General features: G+C 44.4%; 1 protein-coding gene across 6 annotated transcripts in view; it reads right to left on the bottom strand.

Moving 5' to 3' along the window:
- Positions 1 to 17,501, bottom strand: part of LOC129859533 (B-cell CLL/lymphoma 9 protein-like) — a 100,961-nt gene extending 83,460 nt beyond the window's left edge. For 5 of the 6 annotated variants that reach the window (XM_055929403.1, XM_055929409.1, XM_055929405.1 and 2 more), the window contains exon 1: positions 17,237 to 17,501. The gene's annotated coding sequence lies outside the window, so the exon portion shown is untranslated. Of the gene's footprint in view, positions 1 to 15,133; positions 15,533 to 17,236 lie in introns of all 6 variants that reach the window. The other variant, XM_055929407.1, reaches the window with a different exon arrangement.
- Positions 17,502 to 22,894: the final 5,393 nt, after the last annotated feature.

Here is a 22,894-nt window from a genome sequence, read left to right as displayed (position 1 = left end):
AACATATTAGAGACACATATTTCCCTCAGATTACACAGACCCACAAATAATTTGGAAACAAATCCATTTTTGATCAACTCTATTGGGTGAAATACCAGTGCGCGATCACAGCAGCAAGATTTGTGACCTGTTGGTACAAGAAAAGGGCAACTAGTGAAGAACAAACACCGTTCTAAATACAACCTATATTTATAGTGATTTATTTTCCCTTTTGTACTTGAACTATTTGTACATCATTACAACACCGTACAGTATATAGACATAATATGACATTTGAAATGTCTTTATTCATTTGGAACTTTTGTGAGTGAAATGTTTACTGTTCATTTTTTATTGTTTATTTCACTTTTGTTTATTATCTATTCCACTTGCTTTGGCAATGTAAACATATGTTTCCCATGCCAAAAAAAGCTCCTTAAATTGAATTGAATCGAGAGAGAGAGAGTCCCATGCAGACTCCCAGCCAGTCACGTCACACTCTCTCACCTCTCCTCCCCTCCCCGTGGGCCACTTCACCAGAGCTGACCTATACCCTGAGGGGGTGGCAGGCTGACTCAGGTCCTGGGTTGAGTCCCCTATGCCTGCCTGCTGCCACCACACAGCGGCCACACAAACGGGCCCAGAGCTGTGGAGCAGCAGTGGCACGTCTGCTCGCTGCATGGGGATGAGTAGGGGGACGAGGAGGAGGGGGTTTTGTGTCTGTAACATGGACCCCATCTGGGATGGGGCCTGGCCGTCACCATGGCGACCCTCCGACACAGAGGGTCTCCGTCTGGGCGATAGACACCAGACCCTGTCTCTGTCCGCGTCCGTGTCCACACTGCCATTTATCTCTACGAAGATGAAAGCATTGCAAATGCCTCATCATCATATAGCGAACACCCTAGCAGTAGATCTGTGACTGTGCAAGTGTTATTTCCTGGGTGTTTCTGATGCAAGTTTTGACACATTTTACATAGCTGTAAAGAAAGGACAAAGAGTCTGGATATGAATTAGATGCAGAAAAAAAACACAAAGCTAACGTAGCTAACAGCTAACCCGCTAACAAAAGGGCCAAGGGTCCTCTTTACTCAATGTTCCAGTAAACCAATAAGGTTTTAGCCCATGGAAAGCCTCAGGCCAGAATGGGGCTGCATTTGAAAAACAACATTGGCGCTTTGGCTTGTAGGGAACACAGCCCAGTTAGCGTGATTAGCACATGCATGCACTCCTGTGTCAGTCAGAGTGTACAGACAAGTACTGTCTCCACTAATGATCTATTTCACAAACCTCATCGACTTATTGGGGCACAAAGAGAACAATGTTGAGGGGAGCTTGTGTCCATTCACACCAGGGCTGTGTTCATCAGGGCACGCAACAGATTTTTTTTGTTGTTGTATGTTTCTCAACAGAAAATGTAAATTAACGCTGATCACTATCACCATCAATACATATAATCATGAGCACATACATTTACATGGAACCACACTTTACAGTGCAAGGAACCCTTTTTTGTTGTTGAATACTTTGAGAAATTGTCGAGGTTGTCTACACAGACAGAAATAATTTACCCTGGCTGGTGTGGCTGCTTATTGTTTGAGCTAGAAAAAAAACAACAGAGCTGCTGGGAGGGAGGCAGAGGGAGACAAGGAGAGGGGGGCAGAGGGAGACAAGGAGAGGGGGGCAGAGGGAGACAAGGAGAGGGGGGCAGAGGGAGACATAGGGAGAGAGAGAAGAAGAGGCACATACCCAGCAGTCCTCTGTGACGCCCTGTGCTGACAGTCCAATCCTGCTGCAGCTCTGAGCGTAGTTTACCTAGAGTGGAAACACTATTGATCGTACTGCCATCCGGTGCTGAAAAGGTTTCAAAAAACGTTTTGTCTTACTTTATTTAGCTAGCTAGCTTGTGGCGTGTGTGTGTTTGTGAGTATGTGTCCTGCAGGGAGAGGAATGAAACCTTGATAGAAATTATGCAAATATTACGGACAATGGCAAGGGCTACAGGGAGGGTTTTTGGGAGGGGTAATCACACCAGGTCGAACACAATATTGGCTTCTGGCGAAATGAGCTCTCTGGGTTTTCAATGGGATTTCAGTTGTGTGTCACATCATCTCGAATTTTCAGCGTTAGGTTTCGGTAGAATTTTAACCAATTATAGATCTGGTTTAGCTTATTTAGCATAAACACAACTCTAAATTACTGATCGTCAGAACTACTAATACTCTCAACACACCTTGGCCTGCATTCTGTTTCTGTCATGCCCTGATCTGTTTCACCAGTTCCTGTGATTGTCTCCACCCCCTCCAGGTGTCGCTTATTTTCCCCAGTGTATTTATCCCTGTGTTCCCTGTCTCGCTGTACCAGTTCGTCTGTATGTTTAGTCAAGTAAACCAGCGTGTTTTCCCAGTACTCCTTTTGCTATTCTCCTTTTTCTAGTCCTCCCGGTTTTGACCTTTGCCTGTTTCTGGACTTTGTACCCGCCTGCCTGACCATTCTGCCTGCCTTGACCACGAGCTTGTCTGCCACTCTGTACCTCCTGGACTATGATCTGGTTTTGATCTTTTTGCCTGTCAACGGCCATTCTCTTGCCTACCCCTTTGGATTACTAAACATTGTAAGACTCCAAACATCTACCTCCTGTGTCTGCATCTGGGTCTCGCCTTGATGGCTTGATAGTTTCGCTGTAAAGACAGAAGTTTTACCCCAACTACTAGGCAATATGCATAAAATACCTCTTAAAAGCGTGATAAACACAGCATAACTGCCCCTATCTTCTTGAGAATAGAATAGCTCTTGTCCTTCCTTTGAAAAACCCTCAAGTGATACACTGCTATGCTACTAGCTCTGAAAACAAGAGCAGGCCACCCACACATCTAATTCGCTAATTCTCTTTCTAAAATAATCAGCCGAAATTGTTGCAACCCCTATTACTAGCCTATTCAACCTCTCTTTCGTATCGTCTGAGATCCCCAAAGATTGGAAAGCTGCCACGGTCATCCCCCTCTTCAAAGGGGAGACACTCTAGACCCAAACTGTTATAGACCTATATCCATCCTGCCCTGCCTTTCTAAAACCTTCAAAAGCCAAGTTAACAAACAGATCACCAACCATTTTGAATCCCACCGTACCTTCTCCACTATGCAATCTGGTTTCCAAGCTGTTCATGGGTGCACCTCAGCCACGCTCAAGGTCCTAAACGATATCATAACCGCCATCGATAAAAGACAGTACTGTGCAACCGTCTTCATCAACCTGGCCAAGGCTTTCTACCTCGCCTGGTTCACCAACTACTTCTCAGATAGAGTTCAATGTGTCAAATCGGAGGGCCTGTTGTCCAGCCCTCTGGCAGTCTCAATGGGGGTGCCACAGGGTTCAATTCTTGGGCCGACTCTTTTCTCTGTATACATCAATGATGTCGCACTTGCTGCTGGTGATTCTATGATCCACCTCTACGCAGACGACACCATTCTGTATACATCTGGCCCTTCTTTGGACACTGTGCTAACAAACCTCCAAACGAGCTTCAATGCCATACAACACTCCTTCCGTGGCCTCCAACTGCTTTTAAATGCTAGTAAAACTAAGTGCATGCTCTTCAACCGATTGCTGCCCGCACACTCCCTCCCAACTAGCATCACCACTCTGGATGGTTGTGACCTAGAATATGTGAACAACTATAAATACCTAGGTGTCTGGTTAGACTGTAAACTCTCTTTCCAGACTCACATTAAGCATCGCCAATCCAATGTTAAATCTAGAATCGGCTTCATATTTTGCAACAAAGCCTCTTTCACTCATGCTGTCACACATACCCTCATAAAACTGACTATCTTACTGATCCTTGACTTCAGCGATGTCATTTACACAATAGCCCCCAACACTCTACTCAGCAAACTGGATGCAGTCTATCACAGTGCCATCCGTTTTGTCACCCCATATACTACCCACCACTGCGACCTGTATGCTCTCGTTGGCTGGCCCTCACTACATATTCGTCGCCAAACCCACTGGCTCCAAGTCATCTATAAGTCTTTGCTAGGTAAAGCCCCGCCTTATCTCAGCTCACTGGTCACCATAGCAACATCCACCCGTAGCACGTGCTCCAGCAGGTATATTTCACTGGTCATCCCCAAAGCCAACACTTCCTTTGGCCACCTTTACTTCCAGTTCTCTGCTGCTAATGACTGGAACGAATTGCAAAAATCACTGAGCTGGATTCTTATATCTCCCTCACTAACTTTAAGCATCAGCTATTAGAGCAGCTTACCGATCACTGTACCTGTACACAGCCAATCTGTAAATAGCACACCCAACTACCTCATCCCCATATTATTACTTACCCTCTTGCTCCTTTGCACCTCAGTATCTCTACTTGCGCATCATCATCTGGACATCTATCACTCCAGTATTGATGCTAAATTGTAATTATTTCACCTCTATGGCCAATTTATTGCCTACCTCCCTACTCTTCTACATTTGCACACACTGTACATAGATTTTTCTGTTTTTTTTTTCTATTGTGTTATTGATTGTACATTTGTTTGTGTAACTCTGTGTTGTTGTTTTTGAGGCACTGCTTTGCCCTATCTTGGCCAGGTCACAGTTGTAAATGAGAACTTGTTCTCAACTAGCCTACCTGGTTAAATAAAGGTGAAATAAAAAATATAATAAATAAACATCTCACCACCATGAAGAGTCTGGGTCTGAACTACTAACACAGCCTTTTCTTTGGTCCAATCACCTTCTTATAGAGTAAATAAATCAGGTAAAATGGCCTCCTAACTCTGGACCGAGATTAAGACTAGTCCTGGATTGAAAATGATGTTCCATGTAGAATCTCTATTGAAATAGCTTTTTAGTCGAGAACTAGTTTTACATCATCTGTGTACGGGAAACTGGCCCTGTTCTTCAGGCTAGATTGAATTTATTTGAAGTTATTAGATTGAAGTTATTCTCCATTTGCTTTGTTCTGAATCTGAACTTTCTCATTTCATAGTCTACCTCCTCCTCAAAGTACAACAAAGTGGTGGAATACGGAGCTCATCCAAAGAGTGAATAGTTCAAGCTTATTTCACATATTAACTAAGGAGCAGCTCCAAAGGCCAGGGTCCCACAAGGCCATGGGCCAAGTAAACACAGGAAGTTGAGTCGAGAGCCCAAATCCCTTGTATGGAGGTGTGGTGAGAGCTGGCCTGTGCTAACCTATGGGACCAGTAGTATGTGGGTTTGATGGGTGAACATCTGACATATCACTCTCTGCTTTTTGATGAGGGCTACCATGGGGACACAGTCCAACAAGCCCTTGGTGGAACCACGATTGAGTTACCGAAAGTCAGGCGGAATTTACCAGAAAGAAGAGAGGTGGAGGAAGGGAGGAGGGGCAGAGGAAGGGAGGGAGAGAGAGAGACAGAAGAAAGATAGCAGACAGCGAGAGAGAGTGAGAGAGGGGAGGGAGAAAGAGAGTGACAGAGGGGAGGGAGAGAAATAGAGACACAGAGGATCGACGGGAGAGAAAAGGGGAGGAAGGGTGATAGCAAAGAGATAGAGAGAGAGAGAAGAAGAGAAAAAAAGAAAGAGAGGGATTGGAAGAGAAAGAGAGAGTTAGAAAGAGAAAGACAGCAGGAGAGAGAACGAGAGAAAGAGATGCACAGCTGTGCCCGTTCCCCGTGCTCTCGGAGGAGCCGTCACCGGCACAGCTGCGCAGATGCTAGTGTGATCTGCTACGCTGAGCAGAAGCATTACTGCTCTGCACCACAGCACGCATACACAAACAGACAGACACCCAGCACATGCACAACATACACACGCAAACACCACATTTCAACAAGACGTTCCCACTGCAAATACAAGAGATGATCATGCACACGATGCTCATGCACACGGGGACACTCGCTGACACAAGATCAGCTTGTCATCCACCCAAGCAGGTTGATATTTGTTGTCATGAATCTTGCCCCGGAGGCAAAACTGACAATACACCCCCTTATACAGTAAATCCATATTGGAGAGTTGTGTATGCCTGTATGGTTTGCATGAGTGTATAGGAGCCTTGAGATAGGAATAGGATGGAACATACCACATTGCTTATCGTTCACAGCAGCAGAGAAAAATGGCTGTGTAGAAAAAAAGGTAGGGCATTCAAGATCGGTATGATTTTAATTGCCCTGCCTTGATAGTAGTATACTCTGTACAGTATAAGGTTATATTGTATTGGTATTTGAGGTTGAGATAAGTGCTGAGAGCACGGTGAAGGGGCTGCAATGTGTGAGAGAGGTGTAAAAAACAATGCTAACTGTTCCGACAGGTACAAAGTAACAGGCAGAATGTGTGGCTCCAGTGGCTCCTCACAGAGACTACGAGGTGACCTTTGCTGTGCCTGAGCAGCACAAAAGAACTCTACCTGTGATGTTGACACACACACACTACCTGTGACACTGAGAAATGCACCTGTTGCCATGGGAGATGATGTGTTGTTTAGGAGTGTATATAACTTGCTCTATGTCTGAATGAAAAGCCCTTGTCCTTGAGGAAGGCGTGGCGATCCAGTGACTCAAAGGATTATTACATTATTATCCGTGACTGAGCTGTGTCCTAGCAGATCTGTGAGAAGAGATGGCCAATTGTCAGTGGTTTTAAAGGGCTCAGCTATAGGGTTCTGATAGCGTTTAGCTCAGCAGGCTCGCAGTTTTGAGGCACGTAGGAGACCCAGTCGAACCCAGTCGTTTACGCTTCCAAAATAATCAATAAAGTGGGCTCTGGACATGAACAGGGCCATTAATCAGCTGAATCTATCTGAATCGGCTCTAACATTGGTTATCATATGAGATTGGAAAGGGTCTCAGCAGTTTGATGATCCTGATCCTCTCCCTCTACGCTATACTCTTTTTACCGTTATGGCAAATGTCTCCATTTATTTTGGAGTTTCGTTGCACCTACAGAAGCACATGCTGTCCAGGAACACCCCCCCCCCCCCTCCTCTCTCTCCCTCTTTCTACATGTCACGGTAAGTATGTTGTTTTTTCCATATTCAGATTACCTTCCTGCCCTTTTCCACTTGTGCCTCTCTGTCTCTCTCTCTCTGTGTGTGTGTGTGTGTGTGTGTGTGTGTGTGTGTGTGTGTGTGTGTGTGTGTGTGTGTGTGTGTGTGTGTGTGTGTGTGTGTGTGTGTGTGTGTGTGTGTGTGTGTGTGTGTGTGTGTGTGTGTCTTTGACAGACAGCGAGAGATGTTGGGGAAAGTCGCTCATTGCCTCTATCTTTCTCTCTCTCTCTCTCTCAAACACACACACAGGATAAGAGTCATTAGCATACTTCCAGAAGCTTCCATGGACCAATAAACACCACAAGTCAAGCAAGACTGCTTTGAATTCATCACAGCCCCCTCCCTTCTCTCCCCCTCCTTCCCTCCCTCCCTTTCTCCAGTCCTTTTTGCTGCTTGTATATTGTGAGCGCTGGGCTCCCTGATGACTCACCCTCCTCCCTGATGCCTACTATCCCACACCACCACTACTGCCACCACCATGGACCGAAGACCAGCAGCCAATGATCTGGTTTAACCTCTGCCCAATCAGGAGGCTAGGGCACCACAAAAGCACTAAACCAGGAACCTGACCTACACACAGGAATTCAATATTATGATCCTTTGTCATTATTTTTGTAAATGAGAACTTGTTCTCAACTGGCCTACCTGGTTAAATAAAGGTGAAATAAATTCTAAAAATAAAAATAAAAACATTTCATTTTTCTTTTCAGACCCTCTTTTTTCCTATCTCCCCCCTCTCTCTTTCAATATCTCTCTCTCTCCGTCTCTCTCTGTCTCACTCTCTCTGTCTCAGATTTCCCAAATGCGAAGCGTATCAAATTCTCCTGTGGCTCTGTGCAAGTGCATTAAAGAGAGAGGAATGTAATAGAGCAGCATAAATCCTGGGGAAATGGGAACCAGATCCAACATACAGACACAGTAAATTATGAAAATAGAGTAATAATGATCCCAAAGCAAAGGGGCAGGTATTATTTCCATGTGACCGTGGCGAACCAGAGGGGTTCTAGGAACGAAGTGGCACTGACATAGAAGAAACAGCACCAACCTTTCACTGTGTAAGTCTTTGTATAGGCATGTGTGTACCCATGAGTGTGTGTGTGTGTGTGTGTGTGTGTGTGTGTGTGTGTGTGTGTGTGTGTGTGTGTGTGTGTGTGTGTGTGTGTGTGTGTGTGTGTGTGTGTGTGTGTGTGTGTGTGTGTGTGTGTGTGTGTGTGTGTGTGTGTGTGTGTGTGTACGTTTGTCTAATACGCTGGGGAAGCTGATTCCTCACCCATGCTGAGTCCATTAATTGAAGCTTAAGTGCAGGTCTTTTTTATTTAATTTTTTTATTTCACCTTTATTTAACCAGGTAGGCAAGTTGAGAACAAGTTTTCACTTACAATTGTGGTCTGTGCTGATATCATGGAGCGCTAACAGCAAACGCAAATATATCAGCATTACAGGCCAACCGCCAGAGTAGCGCCGTCATTTGTTCCAGCTATATCAGGTCAGCCTTGGAAAAGTTGTGAAACATTCCAGCCACTGAACAACAGCGCCATTTCTAGAAGTGCACAAATGTGTCTAAGAGAAGACGACCCTGTTACTGTCCTGCCTTGTCACTGCTCAAATTCAAGTTCAAATCATATCAAATGTTATTTGTCACACACACATGGTTAGCATAGTGTAGCGAAATGCTTGTGCTTCTAGTTCCAACCATGCAGTAACATCTAACAAGTAATTTACATTTACATTTAAGTCATTTAGCAGACACTCTTATCCAGAGCGACTTACAAATTGGTGCATTCACCTTATGACAAGTAATCTAACCTAACAATTTCACAACAACTACCTTATACACACAAGTGTAAAGGAATGAATAGCAGTTAGCAGCTAGCAGTTAGCTGCAGAGATCTAGCATGCTATCCTATTGTAGTGTTACATGGGAAAGCCAAGGTCAATCCATAGCCCGAGTTGTGATCTAATGTGCTGTACATACTCACAGAGGTGGTCAATGTCTCTTTCCTTGATCATCACCCATCTGGGTTGAGTTCATTAGGGCACGTAACAGAAAATGCTAATGATTGTTTCTTACTGGACCAAGTCCAGGTAGTCCCTCTTTGTTTTAGTTTCTTCTGTTCGGTGCCCAATGAACACGACCCTGATGTGTACGAAGCAGGAGGCTACAGCAAGGTTTTCTACAGCTGTGTTCCATCATGGAGAGAACTCTCTCCCAAATTAGATTTCCCTCATCTGCTGGCATCTTGGCATTGAGCAGAACCATGAGAGAACATTGACGACAACAAACAAGCTACAGGGAGAAGCAACACAAGATCAATGCCTCTCTAACGAGAACTGAGACTAGGTAATAACCATATTACCGCCACGAGTCATGAAGGCAGTCAAATTCCATGTGACCGTTGCCAGTAATTAGGCTTCTCCAAGCTCTGATGCTGCTGATGGTTGCTAGTAGCCTACCAAACTTACTAACTGCCTGGTACTCAGCACTCTGTTGTCCCTCTAATCACTCCGACATCAATGCAAATCTATTTGATAAAAGAATCAAACACTTCATAAGAGCCCATGAGCTCATTTTGTGCAACATTTCAATAGGCTATGCAATTGTGAGAGAAAACAGAGCAGTGGCCTCTACTAAAAATAGCAGGATCAGCTATCTATAGGCTAGGCCTAGTATATTTATTTCTCAACTTTCCTCATATTAGGCACATTGTTTATCTTAACAACAGGAGTATAGCCTACCTGGCTGGCATGAAAATAAACCACGGGGGAAAGCGCCCTCCATTCGCTATTTAAGTGTATAGTTGACATGTATTTTTTCCCGCTGACCCTGGTTGGAGACAGGTGCATGATAATGGTCCATTCTAAATCAAAACACATTTCACACATATATTATTAAGTATATGTAAAGGTAAGATTAAATGAAAAATAGTCTGATAGGTAACAATATTGGCCTATCACTTGTGAATTATATATTATCACTTGTGATTGATGCCCAGCATAAGAAACATCGCCATTTTTTTGTGACTTTTTCAAATCATAGTCGAACACCTCATGTAGCCTGGCCCATAGGCCTATATGTTTTAATAATGTTTGTATCATAACTGAAGTGGCCAAAGAACTTCTTAAAATTAAGCACATTAATACACTTTACAAGGGGTGTAGAGCCTAACTGGCATCAGTGGTGTAAAGTACTTTAATACTTTACTAAGTACTACTTAAGCAGTTTTTGGGGGTATCTGTACTCTACTATTTATATACTACATTCCTCAAGAAAATGATGTACTTTTTACTCCATACATTTTCCCTGACACCCAAAGGTATTCGTTACATTTTGAATGCTTAGCAGGACATGGAAATTGTCTAATTTACTCACATCTCAAGAGAGCATCCCTGGTCATCCCTACTGCATCTGATATGGCGGACTCACTAAACACATGCTTCGTTTGTAATGAATGTCTGAGTGTTGGATAAATAAAAAACTAGAAAATGTGTCCGTCTGACTTGCTTAATACTATAAGGATTTTGAAATGATTTATACTTTTACTTTTGATACTTAAGTATATTTTAGCATTTACATTTACGTTTGATACTTAAGTATATTCAAAACCAAATACTTTTAGACTTTTACTCAAGTAGTATTTTACTGGGTGACTTTCACTTTTATTTAAGTCCTTTTCTATTAAGGTATCTTTCATTTTACTCAAGTATGACATTTGGGTACTTTTTCCACCACTGACTGGCATACATAAGCAGCACGTGAGTTTCAAGTTTGGGGAAGATCATTTTCACCATAAAAATGAACCTTTCTAATAAAAGGATTACATGCATAATTGCATTTGCGGTCACTTTTGATAATGGTGTTTTCCCGCTAATGGAACATTCACGCTTATAGCCTACTACCATGTGTGCATTGCTGCGCTTATAATGTGAAGAAGTAGCCTAATAGTTTATCAACATTTTAAGCGAAACGTTCTGATCTGTTGCGTCAGCCACATTCCGTAAAAAAGTGTTTTTAATGCTAGTGGTTGTATTAATTTGGGATCTATCGCATCCCACAACTGTCCCAGACTATGTTTGGAATATTTATTTCTCGCACAGTATAGAATAGGTCGACCTTTGTACTATGGGGGATAGTAGATTGACATAGGCTAGTGCTTTTGAAGTTCTTTAGGCCTACTCATATTGTTGGCTGACGAAAAGTAAATGTGGACAGTTCTTCCAATATTTTCAATATGCTCCCCTGAATTGGATGAGGCGCAGTTGCGTCCTGGATGTGTCTGTCTTCACTTGTAGCCTGTGAGAAAGACCCGAAGGGCACTGCCCGCTAAAGGCATGGATTTTTTTAGGGTGCAAGGGGATGCCGCAGTGAAATTCCAGGCATTATCAAGTGCTTGTCAAATTGTGAATGAGGACTGATGTAGTGTGTACAGCCTGCGCAAAAAAACAAAGCAGAGCTCATGCCATTCAAGCGATTTTTCTGAAATCATCATTGGAGTCGCATCATGCAACCTTACAATGTATTAAAAATCAAAACATATAGCCCAACATTTGTAGAACAGCTAAAGTTACATTAATAACTCTAAATTAAGCATATAGGAATACCTACTTCTTTGTTAACCGCTCATCGCTGAATAGCCGCATGTGCTAAATTTTAAGCAAATCTTGTCTGCTTAATGAACTACTGTAGCCCACAACCACATGGCATAGCCAGATCAGGGCCTAACATAAGGACAACTCAGAGTATGCTCTTCTGTAAATGTGTTTATGTTAATTAACGGTCAATTACCGTGAGATCAACAGTTATTTGCTTGACAATTACTGGCTGACGAAATTTTGTGACCGCCACATCCCTAACTGAGACGACAGCACTGCTAATGCTATGCGCTAATGCTAATGCAATCGCTAACGTGTGTTCCCTCTGCATTATCTCCCATCTGCTCTGAGTACTTTTGTAGAGCCCACCCAGGTGTGAAGGGCCTCTTGAACATGCACATGCTTTGTGTGCTGTAACGTGCTTGATAGAGATGAAGTGAAGCCGGGGAGTTCAATCAAGTGTCGTGTGCTATTGTTTAGCTAGCATCGGTGATATCACGCTGAAGAGCTCTGAAAATAGGCCTACTCAACTTAATGTCGGTTTGACACTTGAGGAAGGTAGCGACTCTATAGAGTAGACACAGTCCTCAACACAGACCCAGATAGCTTATGAAGAAAACCGCCCTGGAGATTCACTCCGAATGTTAAACACTGTATCGGAGGTGCTAAATGTTGTCAAACGACACAGCAGCGCAAGCTGATTCTTTTGTGGATATCGCCATTGGATATTGATACAAAGCCTCAGCTGCCCTTAAAATCCAGCATAAACATTCTCAGTCAACATGCAGCGTGGTTTAGCCTTCATTTACAATTGGTTTAATTCTGGCTCAAGCGTCCTTAGGCATTTCTCAGTAGCAGTACTTGAGGGAAGTTTTTCCCCCAAGACAGGGGCTTAGGTAAATTTCAGGGACTTCTGGTCTTTGTAGAGAGGACTTGGGCTGTCTGGACAGCCCCTATACTCTGCACTCTGTGGAGCCATGCAGCTGAATGAGCTCAGCAGACTGACTGGCTGGAACACATGGGGAAGTCATCAAGCAGAGAGAGACTGGGAAACAATCTAACCATCGGCGTGAACTAAGCAAAATGGTCCAGACACTCATCTACCACCTATACTTCTAACCCTGTGCTGATATCTCTCTCTCTCTCTCACTCTCTCACTCTCTCACTCTCTCACTCTCTCACTCTCTCACTCTCTCACTCTCTCACTCTCTCACTCTCTCACTCTCTCACTCTCTCACTCTCTCACTCTCTCACTCTCTCACTCACTCACTCACTCACTCACTCAGAGTAGGGAGCTGAGGCCAGATTGCTGTCTGCCCAGCCAGCAGAGCTCCTCCCTCTCTCTCCTGAACGACGACCATTGATCCTTCAATTATTGGATCCTCTGCTCGTTTTTCCTTGAAATTGCTTAGCTATAGCACCGGTAAATTTGTCACCACTTTGGGCAGAAATCCATGTTGATTACAGAGCCTGTTGATGGGGGATGGGCCCCTGAGGCCAGGCTGTGCTGTGCTGCAGGACTTACACAGACTCTTTCTTACTACCCACCTCTCCAATAGCCAGCGCTAGCTTAATACACAAACCGGAATCAGGACACAAAAAGGTGGGGTGATTATGCCAAAGAGGGTGTGTAGTATGCTCAATTATAACTTTGATATGATTCACTCTGGTCTCCAGATTCAACTGTCTTTGGAGTGCTGTACCCCCCCCCCCCGCCCCCCCCCCCCCCCCCTGAATACACAGCCTGATGGACACCTCCAAATGAACCTCCTAGAATCACCATGTCCCACAAGGCAAGTCCCCAGTCCACATTCTCTTTCTAAAGTTATTTCTGGTGACCAAAAATTTGCTACGGAACCCCGGACATAATGAAACAATTACGAGCGTTCATTCTCACATCCTGGCATTAACTAAACTGTCATCTAACTAAATGCTTTTTTTATGTTTGCAGTGGATTATTAACTGTTGCTGTAATGTAGGCATAATTTATGCATTAGATATTTGACAACTGTGAAGAATAAACCCATTTATTCTGTTGCACGCTCCCCAGTGAACTATCCTTTTCAACGATAGAATTTCCTCGTTTTAAACCCTAGAACTCATTTAATCATCATGCCTTTTCTTCTTTTACCTAATTACTCAATATGATGTTTTACTGATTATACAGCAGTATAATTAAGTTTAATGCTATTTCCTGTTGTTTAGAGAAACAGACTTAAGTTGCATTCTCGAGGTCATATGCAAATTCATACGTTGCCAAGTCTGCCTTTTTCGCCTAACAAAAATGCTCACAACCTATTCACCTTTCCTAGTCTGAAAAACGTCCAGAGAAATACGCTTATGAAAGGTTTTTGTTTTGAACAGACAAAATGTGTCTGTGTCACAGCGGTACAAATATACTCTATCAGCAAATCCAAGTACCCTTTGATGCATTATTAGGTAAAGCTTACACAAATAAAACACTCATGATTGCCCACGCTCATTCATTCAGTGCTCATTTACTTACATTTAGGTGCGTTAGGTGCAGTATAAACGGCAGTTCACTCAGGAAGATAATTTCTTCTCGTTTTTTGATTCCTTTGCTTGAATCAACTGGAAGTGAACTCTGCCTTTTGTAACACTGACTCCACAGTGTGAATGTAAATCCCTGAACTACCATATCTTTGAAGCTGATGTCTGAGGACCCAGACAGGATTAATGTAGAACAGAATGAATGTCTCCTCTCCTCCCCTCTCAAGTTTTCTGTTTTAATATCAAGTACAGTGAAATGCCTTTCTTGCTAGCTCTAAACCCACTAATGTAGTAATCAATATACTAAAAATAACATAAGGTAGAAATAAATAAAAAAAGAAATAAGAAGAACACGAGAAGTAAGTAAGCAATATACAGGGTCAGTTCCAAAACTATATTTACAATGTGCAGGGATACTGGAGTGATAGAGGTAGATATTTATAGGGTAAGGTGACTAGGCATCAGGATATATGATAAACATAGTAGCAGCAGTGTACATGATGATTGTATGTGAGTGTATGTGCATGTGTGTGTAGAGTCAGTATAAATGTGTGTGCATGTTGTGCTTGTGAGAAAATAAAGTGTGTGTGTGTGTGTGTGTGTGTGTGTGTGTGTGTGTGTGTGTGTGTGTGTGTGTGTGTGTGTGTGTGTGTGTGTGTGTGTGTGTGTGTGTGTGTGTGTGTGTGTGTGTTGGAGTGTGTGTGTGCGTGTGTGTGTGCGTGCGCGCGTGCGTGCGTGCGTGCGTGCGTGTGTGTGTGTGTGTGTTGGAGTGTCAGTGTGTAGAATCCTGTGAGTGTGCATAGAGACAGTACAAAAATAAAATAAAGGGGTCAACTCAGATAGTCTGTGTAGCCATTTTGTTAGCTATTTTGCAGTCTTATGGCTTGGAGATAGAAGCTGTTCAGGTGCCTGTTGGTGTCAGAGTTGTTGCGCCGGTACCGCTTGCCATGCGGAAACGGAGAGAACAGTCTATGGCTTGGGTGGCTGGAGTCTTTACTGATTTTCAGGGCCTACCTTTCACACCACCTGATATAGAGGTCCTGGATGGCAGGGAGCTCGGTCCCAGTGATTTACTGGACTGTCCGCACCTTCCTCTGTTGCGGCATGCGATCGAGGGTGCTGCTGTTGCCATACTAAGCATACCAAGCAGTGATGCAGCAGGTCAAGATGTTCTCAATGGTGCAGCTTTTTGAGGATTTGAAGGCCCATGTCAAACCTTTTCAACCTCCTGAGGGGGAAGGGGTGCTGTCGCGCCTTCTTCGCGACTATGCACGTGTGTGTGGACCATTTTAAGTCCTTAGTGATATGGACACCGAGGAACTTGAAGCTCTCTACCCACTCCACTGCAGCCGCATCGATGTGTAGGGTTGACCAGCGATGAACTGTTTCTCCTAGTTTGTATGAGAAATATCACTGTGAAGAAAATGACAGATTGTCTGCATAATTAAATACATTCAGCTGAGACATCCATTCAAATCCCCAGGGGTCTCTCCCCAGTCCCCAATTCCAAAACAAATGAACAACAACGCACAGTTTTATACAGAGCCATGATCACATGGAACTCCCTTTCATCTCCAATCACTCACGCAAACAGCAAAATCACCTTAAAAAACACAGATAAAAACAACTCATGGAATGGCGGGACTGTGAGGGGATACAAACACACAGACATACAGACGTACTCTAACACACACATTCTTTTTGTTGTTGTATTGTTGGTCAAACGTTTCGTTGTCGTATTGTTTGTATATTGTTGAATTTTAAATGTGTGTGAATTTCCTTGTCTATCAGTGTATCGGTTTTGTTACTTTTCATGTTGTGTGTTCATTGTGGACCCCAGGAAGAGTAGATGCTGCTTCTGCAAAAACGAATGGGGATCCAAATAAAGAAACAAACACACTTCATTCTATCATGTCCACTTGACAGAGAGGACTTCCTTTAACTCAGGACCAAACTGAAGAAAAACTATCATATCAAAGACTGACAGCAATACCTCTCATATTAAATATACTGCTGAATTGGGAGAGCATGGAAATGATCAAGTAATACAAAAACAAATGCCGTGGCCCATATAATCACATTGGTGAACTAAAGTTATGGTGAACTAAAGTCACAGTGAACCATTCTTTGAAATTAATTAGAGTTGAATAGTCAAGGAATATAGCAACAAACAAACAAACAATATTTCCTCCACAAAGAAATTGTGTATACAATTCTAATGCTTATGTATCCGTTTTAATACCAGCTGAATCCCAAGTGTTGTGCACAGTTCACTCTTTGCATCGTGTGTTGAGTGTTAACCAAGTGAATATGACAGACAATCTCAGAATTATTAACTCCCCAAACTGCCATTCACTGCCAGGGCCTAACAAAGACTCTGTATATAAGATGGAGAGATCTAATTCTCAAGATACAATGCAGCTGTGGACAAGCATCATAACATGGAAAGGGAAGAGAGACAGAAAGGAGGGAATGGAGAACCAAAAATCACAGCAGGCTTTTTTTCTTCTCTAACCGCTGGTTGTGTGAAATCTGCCCGCTACCCACATGCTCACTTGGTTCGACAGACATAGCCCCCCACCCCCAAAACCCCTCAGGGGCAGATAGGTCCACCCTGCCCCCCACACACTCCCCCAACACTGTGTTCAGCCACAACCACAAGTGACAAAGCTGACACGGAGAGGGCGGTCTCATTGTCTCACCTCTGTCTCACACATGGGACTGGGGAGATCTCAGACACCCTCCTCACTCACCGCCGTTACTCTCTCTGTCTCACACACAGAGGGTCAGACTATCATAGGGGGGTTATCCCATTTACAGACTAATCAATCCCACATTCCAAACCACACTGGCAATCTCACACACACACTGCCTTTTAAGCAGGCTTTACCACACAGCTCAATGCATTGCATTTATCCTCATATAAACAATCTCCACATTAACACTGGTGTAAATAAAAATCCAGATTCACACTTTGATGGGAGGTACACCAACACCATGCAATTCACCCAGTGGCTTCCCAACTCCAGCCTCCACCCCCACTAACCCCAAAACACAACTAACCCCTGGAAATAGAAAACAACCAAAGCTGAAGAAACACACACAGAGACTACTCACCCAATCAACCTGTGCTACTGCAGCTCTCTTCTCCTCCTCACTCGCTCTCTCCTTCCCTCGCTTCCCCACTACCGCGGACACAAAACATCTAGAAGAGCGCTTTGGTTTTCATTTGTTTGGTGTTTTTTCTTCTCTTTGGGCTTCTTACTCCCCACTCTTTTGTCCTGGCTGGCGAAAAAAGTGCACACAAAGACTTCTTCTTCCTCGCAAGCCCTGGTCCCCTCTAGCATCTAGACACTAGGACAACATCAAAGCAACTCGGGGGGGGGGGGGGGGGGGGGGGACACTTCAGGGGCCTATTGTCTCTGCGTGGGTCTGTTTTTCTTGCAGTTCCCCCCTCATGACTCGCCGCCACTTGGTACAGTCCGGGCATTCACGCCAAGTAGCTTTCACACATGGTGGAGGGGAAGCTTGTCTCAAGCAATTGCTGACAAGCTGCAAACAAGACAGCCCCCACACACACACACACTCACAGACATCTACCCTTACAAACACCCCTTTCTCCCTCCGTCTCCGTCCTCTCTGCCACTCGCTCTTTATCCCCCACTATTCAGGTCGCCCCTCCTCTCCCTCTCTCTCGTTCGGCGTGTAAGCCTTCCAGTCTCTGACCTGCTCACACACACACACGCACACACACACAGCAGAGGACTGCACAGGCACCATACTGCTCCCGCTTTCACAGGTGAAAAATCACATCGAGAGGGGAGGGTAGGATAAAACATTGACGATTCAGACTGAGGGAGAATAGGAGAGGCACCTACATAGAAAGAGGGCAAGGGAGAGTGAGGGAAAGAGAGAAAGGTGGGTGGTTGGGTAGGACAGGATCTGTCCTCATGCCTGGCCTCAGAGGTAGGAGATCACAGTGTGAAAGAGGGGGGGGGGGGCCATAGTGGAGACTAGAGCAGGAGGAAGGTGTTGGTTTTGGAACAATGAACCATGAGCACCAAACGTAGGAGGTAAATAAAGTCAGCTTCAACCCACATAAACTGACCCATAAAGTGAGTGTGTGGATCTGTGGGATTTTGGTGTTTATGGTTGACAGACATAGATGGCAGCCAGACAGGTTAACAAATCAATCCTGAGGCACTTTGTGTTCATCACTAAAACCCCATTATTTTGTGGTTATATGTTTTGTGATTTGGACAACCTGCACAGTGGTATCTTTATCATACAGGTATGTAGTCAGTTTACCCTCAGCTTTCAAATCACCTCACTGGCCTTGACTATGTTGCACATGCAGCTTCATGCTGCTACCAACTTGTTTCAAGCAGACCAGCATTGTCTCTGTGCCCAAGAATTCCAAGGTAACCTGCCTAAATGACTATTGCCCCATAGCACTCACATTTTTATTTTTATTTTATTTCACCTTCATCTAACCAGGTAGGCCAGTTGAGAACAAGTTCTCATTTACAACTGCGACCTGGCCAAGATAAAGCAAAGCAGTGCGACAAAAACAACAACACAGAGTTACACATAAACAGACGTACAGTCAATAACAAATGAGAAAAATCTATGTACAGTGTGTGCAAATGTAGAAGAGTAGAGAGGTAAGGCAATAAATAGGCCATAGAAGCGAAAATAATTACAATTTAGCATTAACACTGGAGTGATAGACGTGCAGATGATGTGCAAGTACAGATACTGGTTTGCAAAAGAGCAAGAGGATAAATATCAATATATATATTTTTTTACCTCTACTTAACTAGGAAAATCAGTTAAGAACAAATTATTACTTTCAATGACAGCCTAGGAACAGTGGGTTAACTGCATTGTTCAGGGGCAGAACAACAGATTTGTACTTTGTCAGCTCGGGGAGTCAATCTTACAACCTTGCGGTTGCTAGTCCAATGCTCTAACCACTAGGCTACCTGCCGCCCCATGTGGGGATGAGGTAGTTGGGTGTGCTATTTACAGATTGGCTGTGTACAGGTACAGTGATCGGTAAGCTGCTCTGACAGCTGATGCTTAAAGTTAGAGAGGGAGATATAAGACTCCGGCTCAGTGATTTTTGCATTTGTTCCAGTCATTGGCAGCAGAGAACTAGAAGGAAAGGCGGCCAAAGGGAGTGTTGGCGTTGGGGATGACCGGTGAAATATACCTGCTGGAGCGCGTGCTACGGGTGGATGTTGCTATGGTGACCAGTGAGCTGAGATAAGGCGGGGATTTACCTAGCAAAGACTTATAGATGACCTGGAGCCAGTGGGTTTGCGACGAATATGTAGTGAGGGCCAGCCAACGAGAGCATAAAGGTCGCAATGGTGGGTAGTATATGGGGCTTTGGTGACAAAACGAATGGCACTGTGATAGACTGCATCCAGTTTGCTGAGTAGACTGTTGGAGGCTATTTTGTAAATGACATCGCCGAAGTCATGGATCGGTAGGATGGTCAGTTTTACGAAGGTATGTTTGGCAGCATGAGTGAAAGAGGCTTTGTTGCGAAATAGGAAGCCAATTCTAGATTTTATTTTGGATTGGAGATGCTATGCTTAATGTGAGTCCGGAAAGAGAGTTTACAGTCGAACCAGACACCTAGGTATTTGTAGTTGTCCACATATTCTCAGTCAGAACCATCCAGAGTGGTGATGCTAGTCGGGCGGGCGGGTGCGGGCAGTGATCGGTTGAAGAGCATGCACTCGGTTTTACTTGCATTTAAAAGAAGTTGGAGGCCATGGAAGGAGTGTTGTATGGTGTTGAAGCTCGTTTGGAGGTTTGTTAGCACAGTGTCCAAAGAAGGGCCAGATGTATACAGATTTGACACACTGAACTCTATCTGAGAAGTAGTTGGTGAACCAGGCGAAGCAGTCATTTGAGAAGCCAAGGCTATTGAGTCTGCCAATAAGAATGCGGTGATTGACAGAGTCGAAAGCCTTGGCCAGGTCGATGAAGACGGCTGCAAAGTACTGTCTTTTATCGATGGCGGTTATGATATTGTTTAGGACCTTGAGCGTGGCTGAGGTGTACCCATGACCAGCTCGGAAACCAGATTGCATAGTGGAGAAGGTACGGTGGGATTCAAAATGGTTGGTGATCTGTTTGTTAACTTGGCTTTCGAAGATTTTAGAAAGGCAAGGTAGGATAAATAAGGGTCTATAACAGTTTGGGTCTAGAGTGACTCCCCCTTTGAAGAGGGGGATGACCGCAGCAGCTTTCCAATCTTTGGGGATCTCAAACGATATGAAAGAGAGGTTGAAAAGGCTAGTAATAGGGGTTGCAACAATTTCGGTAGATCATTTTAGAAAGAGAGGGTCCAGATTGTCAAGCCCAGCTGATTTGTAGGGATCCAGATATTGCGGCTCTTTCAGAACATCAGCTGTCTGGATTTGGGTGAAGGAGAAGCGGGGGGGGGGGGGGGTGTTGGGCAAGTTGCTGCAGGGGGTGCTGAGCTGTTGGCCGGGGTAGGGGTAGCCAGGTAGAAAGCATGGCCAGCTATAGAAAAATGCTTATTGAAATTATTGATTATTGTGGATTTATCGGTGGTGACAGTGTTTCCTAGCCTCAGTGCAGTGGGCAGCTGGGAGGAGGTGCTCTTATTCTCCATGGACTTTCAGCATCCCAAACAGGATGCAAATTTCTGTTTGAATAAGCTGGCCTTAGCTTTCCTAACTGACTGAGTATATTGGTTCCTGACTTCCCTGAAAAGTTGCATATCGCGGGGGCTATTCAATGCTAATGCAGAATGCCACAGGATGTTTTTGTACTGGTCAGCCAAGTCTGGGGTGAACCAAGGGCTATATCTGTTCTTAGTTTTTTTTAAAAATTGTGAGGAAAGCACTTTTAAAGAGCAACCAGGCATCCTCTACTGACAGGTTGAGGTCAATATCCTTCCAAGATACCCTGGCCAGGTCGATTACAAAGGCCTGCACGCTGAAGTGTTTTAGGGAGCGTTTGACAGTGATGAGGGGTGGTCGTTTGACCGTGGACCCATTACGCACGTAAGCAATGAGGCAGTGATCGCTGAGATCCTGGTTGAAGACAGCAGAGGTGTATCAAATAGGGTGCCCATGGTTACGGATTTAGGGTTGTACCCGATAGGTTCCTTGATAATTTGTGTGAGATTGAGGGCATCTAGCTTAGATTGTAGGACGGCTTGTTAAGCATGTCCCAGTTTAGGTCACCTAACAGTACGAACTCTGAAGATAGATGGGGGGCAATCAATTCACATTTTTACCTTTATTTAACTAGGCAAGTCAGTTAAGAACACATTCTTATTTACAATGACGGCCTAGGAACAGTGGGTTAACTGCTGACAGAACTCTGCAGGCTATCTCTGCAGTTGATTGCAACTCCGCCCCCTTTGGCAGTTCTATCTTGTCGGGAAATGTTATAGTTAGGGATGGAAATTTCAGGCCTTCCTAAGCCAGGATTCAGACACGGCTAGGACATCCGGGTTGGCGGAGTGTGCTAAAGCAGTGAATTAAACAAACTTAGGGAGGAGGCTTCTAATGTTAACATGCATGAGACCAAGGCTTTTGCGGTTACAGAAGTCAACAAATGAGAGCGCCTGGGAAATGGGAGTGGTGGAGGGGGCTGCAGGGACTGTGTTAACCTCTACATCACCAGAGGAACAGAGGAGGAGTAGGATAAGGGTGCAGCTAATCTATAGCCATGAAATGCTTTGAAAGGCTGGTCATGGCTCACGTCAACACCATCGTCCCAGGCACCCTGGACCGCCCCAACAGATCCACCGCCCCAACAAACAGAGGGTGGTAAGGACCGCCCAGTACACCACTGGGGCCGAGCTCCCTGCCATCCAGGACCTCTACACCAGGCGGTGTCAAAGGAAGGCCCAAAAATTGTCAAAGACTCCAGCCACGCAAGCCATAGACTGTTCTACTGTTCTCTCTGCTAATGCTTCTTAATAGCTTCTTCCCCCAAGCCATAAGACTCCTGAACAGCTTATCAAATGGCTACCGGGACTATTTGCATTGTCCCCTGCACCCCCATGTTTACGCTGCTGCTACTCTCTGTTTATTATCCATGCATAGTCCCTTTTCCTCTACCTACATGTGCATATTACCTCAATTACCTCGACTAACAAGCAGTATCAGTGCACCAAGTCTGGAACCAATAGGACCCTGAACAGCTTCTACCCCCAAGCCATGACTGCTAAACAAGACTGTTAAATAGCAGATCAAATAGCTACCCGGACAACCTCTATTGATTAGCTTTTGCACTAACACTCTTGCATTGACTCTATGCACACACACTGGACCCTTCCCATACACTCACACATACTTACACTGACACCACAACACACACACACACACACACACACACACACACACACACACACACACACACACACACACACACACACACACACACACACACACACACACACATGCATACTGACGCCACACATACATTCACACACACACACTTTCACACTCACCACATATGCTGCTGCTACTGTCTATTATATATTTTTTTGCCTAGTCACTTTACCCCTACCTGTATGTCCATAGCTACCTCAATTACCTCGTACCCATGCACATCGACTCGGTACTCTTCATTGTTATTCGTTATTCACTGTGTATTAATTCCTCATGTCACTATTTCATCACTCCTTTCTGAAGGAGGGTTTTGACTAAAAACCTCAACATCAGAAGAGGAATGGGAAACTGTATGCCGTCACTAACATGCCTACATCTATGAACA

The sequence above is a fragment of the Salvelinus fontinalis genome, chromosome 7 (assembly GCF_029448725.1).
Source record: "Salvelinus fontinalis isolate EN_2023a chromosome 7, ASM2944872v1, whole genome shotgun sequence".
NCBI classification, from domain to species: domain Eukaryota; kingdom Metazoa; phylum Chordata; class Actinopteri; order Salmoniformes; family Salmonidae; genus Salvelinus; species Salvelinus fontinalis.
This window is presented reverse-complemented; position numbering and strand designations above follow the sequence as displayed.